We start from the raw sequence: 5,328 nt of genomic DNA on the forward strand, positions 1-5,328 counted from the left end.
GTATGCTACCATCCACTAATTTTGCCTTTGATGGAAAGAAATTGACCGTCAATTCGAAGGTCCGAGCGGCAGCATCCCCTTTGTCAGCGGCGGATAATGTGAGCCCTTGAGAAAGAGCAGACGAGGCCCTAATTGCATGCAAAATGGAGAGAGGCGCATTACCTATTCGAAGTTGAATCTGGCGGCTCCATCTCAGTATGCCCATGGGCTCCCCTCACAACCTACCGATTCAACAAGCGAAAACAGGGGAAACGAGCTGAGATCTACGGGCCCGAGAGAGGAACGGGACTAGGGTTCGAATTCACTCACCATTTTCTGAGGACGAAGGCTCTGCCGCCGTTGAGAATGAGGGCTCCACCACCGCCACCGAGAACGCAAGATCCGCCGCCACCGAAGAAGAAGAGGGGGGGCAGAGTGGCGGGCCCGGCAGAGTGGCAGTGGGGGCGGACAGTCGGGCACCAGGGCACGGTTGTTTTGAGGACCAATTAAGTTGGACCCACACGTCCTAACATAAACGGGCTTGGTTGACGACCAATTTAACCCATTTACCACCTCATGTGGCCTTGGGCTATTTACACGCTCAAATGTGTAGCCATTCATTCGAACTACATCGTACTCCTTCCAATTCACATCAAAGACGTCACACAGGAGCTATTGGCCCAAAGTAAACTGCCTCAGCCAAGTTCATAGCCCCATGGCGTCTTCGCCGCCGCATGTCGTGGAGGATATGCGCCCTTTCCTCTAGCTCCTCAGCGACGGCACGGTGATTCGTTTCCCGAACTACAACCCGCTCCCTTCCCCGTCCCCGCCGCCCGACCAGCCCATTGTCGAGTGGAAGGACGTCGTGTACGACGGTTACCACAAGCTCAAGCTCCGCGTGTACAAGCCACCGACGGCCTCCTGTGGCGAGAAGCTCCCGGTGCTTGCCTACTTCCACGGCGGCGGGTACTTCATGGGCAGCTTCGAGATGCCCAACTTCCACGCCTGATGCCTCCGCCTCGCCGGCGAGATCCCGACCGTGGTGCTGTCCGCGGACTACCGCCTCGCCCCGGAGCATCGCCTCCCTGCGGCCCTCGACGATGCAGCGACCTTCCTGTCCTGAGTGCGTGGGCAGGCGGCGGCCGAGAGCACCGACCCCTGGCTAGTGGGGTCGGCAGATTTGAGCCGGGTGTTTATTTGCGGCGACTCGGCCGGCGGGAACATCGTCCACCACATGGCCGTCCGTCTCGGGCTGGGCAGCCTCAGCCTCGACCCCGCGCGCGTCGCCGAGTGCGCGATGCCCTGCCCGCTGTTCGGCAGGGCACCGGCGTGCGACCAGCTGTGGCGCCTGGCGCTGCCGCCGGAGTCCACGAGGAACCGCAACCACCCGCTGGCCAACCCATTCGTGCCCGGGAGCCCAGCGCTGGACGGCGGCGTGCTCCCGCCGATGCTCGTGGTGGCCGCCGAGCGCGACCAGCTGCGCAGCCCAACCGCGAACTACGTCGCGAGGTTGAAGGCGATGGGGAAGCCGGTGGAGCTCGTGGAGTTCGAGGGGTAGGACCACGGGTTCTTCGTCATCGAGCCGTACAGCGACGCCGGAAGCGGCGTGGTCCGGGCCATCAAGCGATTTGTGTGCGACGACGGCGGGGCCACCGCCGTCTCCAAATGATTTGATTTGGAGATCGGCTACACCCGTGGTCCAGTTTTACAGTTCTCTCCTGGGTTTTGCGATTCAGTTACGAACTTCTACTACTATCTCTCATTGTTTTACTACTACTAAAAACATGTGAAAGAAAATTTTACTCCTGGTAGCTTTATTCAGGATGCTAGGGTCGTCGCTAGCTTGGGCATTATGGTGGGGAAAACTGAGAAAGTGGATATGACTTTTACCAGAGCTCACGGGGTAGCCCGACTGTTGGTGAGTGTTCTGGATATTGAGTTCGTGCCTCATGTGGTCAAGTGGACATACAGAGGCCAGATATATAACCTTGTGATTGAGTTCAAGGATGAGGAATTGTTCGCCGAGGCTGCCAATGGGACTGATGTCGACATGCACGAGGGAGATGACAGCTCGGCAGCTAAGGAGGCACCGGTCGATGATGCTGGACGAGAGTTGTCCAATGGTCTGGAGCCCGTTTCTCAGACTCCCGGGGATGGGACGGTACCATCCTCTTCGGTGCCTATGACCTCTCTGAGATTTGGGTCTTTCGGGCCTGCTTCTGCACCTCCGAGACTTTGGAGTGACCGGATGGAGTCAGACGAGGTTTTTGAGCACACGTTACCGGCCTTGGATTTTGAGGATGCTGTGAGTCCTGTTCTCGGGGATTTGTCGACCTCGGTCAGGGGAGAGGAGGAGGAGTATAGGCAGGCGGCATTCCCTCTCCTGCTATGTGTGTTCCCTATCCCGAGGACTCGGTTTCGGTGGTGGAGGTCTTACCTTTGGGAGGAGGTCCGGGGCAGGTGCCCTTGGCACCCTCTTCCTCTCTCGCGGTGCCGGAGCTGCAGGTGGTGGCTCCACCTTCTGGAGGGGGCTCGGGGCAGGTGGCCCCGGCGTCCTCTTCCTTTCTCGCGGTGCTGGAGCTGCAGGTGGCGGCTCCGCCTTCTGGAGGGGGCTCGGGGAAGGTGGCCCCGGAGCCCTCTTCTTATCTCGCAAGGCCGGTGCTGCAGGTGGTGGATCCGCCTTCAGGAGGGGGTCCGGGACAGGTGCCCTCGGCGCCCTCTTCCTCTCTCGTGGTGCCGGAGCTGCAGGTGTTGGCTCCGCCTCCCGGAGAGGGCTCGGGGCAGGTGGCCCTGGCGCCCTTTTCCTCTCTCGCGGTACTTGAGCTGCAGGTGGCGGCTCCGCCTTCTAGAGGGGGCTCGGGGCAGGTGGCCCCGACGCATACGGTGGCCGCCCCCATTGTGGCGCCGACGAGCCCCCCTTGCTAGAGGGCCGGGATGGGTGGGGAGTACGGGCAGGAGGCCCTTGCACTTCCCTCTCCCGATTCGGCTCTGATTCTTAGCCGCGAGGCAAGGTCGACATTGGTGGTGCCGTCGAGCGCCCCACTGCTTTCGGGTGTTAGGGGTGTGGCAGGAGGTCCCACCCCGAGCACGGTTACACGGGAGGAGATTATTGCATTTGGAGGGATTCCGGATCCGGTCTCTATGGGGCGACAGATGAGCTGCCGTCTACAAGATCATCCGAAGGTTGACGACATACAGCAGCGGTGCGCCATGAGGGCGGCCAAACTTCGGGACGTTGAGGTCACTACTAGTATGTCGGTTAATACCTCTAATTCCGTTTTGCATTTTTCTAATGATGAGATTATTGATAATGCAAACCAGTTAGGAGTTTCACTAGGTAGTAATGATAGTGAAATTTCAAATTCTGTCAATGATATCCTTGATCTAGAGGCGGAGCGGGCTTTAGAGATGATTCGTAACTTAGCATCGGTTAAACCCATGAATGATTTCGATATTGATGCTTTGGGGGTCAGGGTTCTCGATAATTTTTGTGTGGATCTTGTACCACCCCTCCCTGAGTCTGAGGAGGAGGATGACTCCTCTGAGGCGGTCGTGGTTAGGTCCACTGAGTCCGGTTGTGAGGACCAGTTGGAGGGCCAAAACAAACCTAAACGCAAGTGGAAGCGGAAGATTTACCCGGCTTCGGCAGTGCGTAGGAGTGCTAGGATCCGTACTGCTAAAAAATTTCATGACAAAATATGAAAGGAATCTTTTGGAATAGCAGAGGTCTGAAAGACTTGGCTAAAAGAAGGTTTCTTGCAGAGGCGTCTATAGAGCATAGGCTAGATTTTATCGCGTTGTCGGAAACTGGTAGAGATAATTTTCGCCACAGTTTCTCAATATTTTATTAGGAGGTGTTGACTTTGATGGGCATTGTCTGACACCGAGAGGAAGGTCGGGTGGGATCTTACTCGAGTTAGATGCGATTCGCTCAAAGTCCGAAGTGTGGTCATGGGAGACTTTGCAGTTAAGTTTCGGGTGCGGTCAAAAGCCGATGGGTTTAATTGGGCGCTGGTGGCAGTATATGGTGCTGCATAGCCCGAACTCAAACCTGAGTTCTTGGCTGATCTGGTTAGAATTTGCGGCTCTGAGCAGCTTCCAATCCTGGTGGGGGTGATTTTAACATTATTAGAAGGCGTGAAGAGAAGAACAATGATAATTTCAACGGCAGATGGTCATTTATGTTTAACAATATCATTGAAATCTTGGATCTGAGAGAGATAGAGCTTTCAGGAAGAAAATTCACCGGGGCTAATGCGCTGCCAAATCCGATGTTTGAAAAGCTGGATCGAGTACTAGCTAGCGTCGAATGGGAACGAAAGTTTCCCTTCATAACAGTGCAGGCACTTTCCCATGGTATTTCTGATCACACGCATTTATTTGTTGACTCTGGTGAGGCTACGCACTTGGGAAACAAAAACTCGTTCTTGTTCGAACTATCTTGGTTTGAACGAGACGGCTTCATGGATCTCGTAGGCAGGGAATGGGCTAAGGATGCAGGAGGCAGGACTGTGCTTGAGCGTTGGCAGAATAAGATCAGTCACTTGAGGTGTTTCCTACGTGGGTGGGCTAAGCATCTTAGTAGGATTTATAAGATCGAAAAGGAAAGGCTCCTTACCCTTATACAGTCCCTAGATGTAAAAGCAGAATCCTTGGTTCGCCGGCCTCGGAGCTTCATGCCAAGCTTGACGTGGAAATGAGATTGAAAGAGCTTCTTCATGAAGAGGAACTAAAGTGGGCGTTGAGGGCCAAGGTCCGTCGACTTGTCTAGGGGGACGCGAACACTCAGTTCTTTCACATGATCGCCAATGGCAAGCACGGAAAGAAGAGGATCTTTCAGCTTGAACAAGATGAAGGAACGATTCTAGGGCGGGAGAACCTAAAATTATACATAACCGCGTATTACAAGCAGTTGTTTGGGCCTCCAAAAGATAACTGTGTGTCTCTAGATGAGTCTAGGATTGAGGATGTTCCTCAACTTACTGCTGATGAGAATGATATTTTGGCTGCTCCTTTTTCTGAGAAAGAGGTGTTTGAGGCCATCTCGCAGAAGAAAAATAATAAGGCTCCCGGGCCGGATGGATTTCCGGCAGAGTTCTATAAGGAGTGCTGGCATATTATTAAGGGGGATTTGTTGTCGTTGTTCCATGATCTATTCTCTGGACAGCTTCAGCTTTTTCACTTGAATTTTGAAACGATAACCTTGCTTCCTAAGAAAACAGAGGTTGTGAGAATTGTGCAATTCAGGCCCATCTGTCTTCTTAATGTTAGTTTCAAAATCTTTACCAAGGTCGCGACTAATAGGCTCACACAGATTGCGCATTCTATGGTGCACCATTTTCAAGCTGC

General features: G+C 54.3%; 1 pseudogene; it reads left to right on the forward strand.

Annotated features, from left to right (window-relative positions):
- Positions 1 to 694: 694 nt before the first annotated feature.
- On the forward strand, positions 695 to 1,648 carry LOC123115084 (probable carboxylesterase 15; annotated as a pseudogene).
- The last annotated feature ends 3,680 nt before the right edge of the window (positions 1,649 to 5,328 follow it).

The sequence above is a fragment of the Triticum aestivum genome, chromosome 5B (genome assembly GCF_018294505.1).
Source record: "Triticum aestivum cultivar Chinese Spring chromosome 5B, IWGSC CS RefSeq v2.1, whole genome shotgun sequence".
Lineage (NCBI taxonomy): Eukaryota > Viridiplantae > Streptophyta > Magnoliopsida > Poales > Poaceae > Triticum > Triticum aestivum.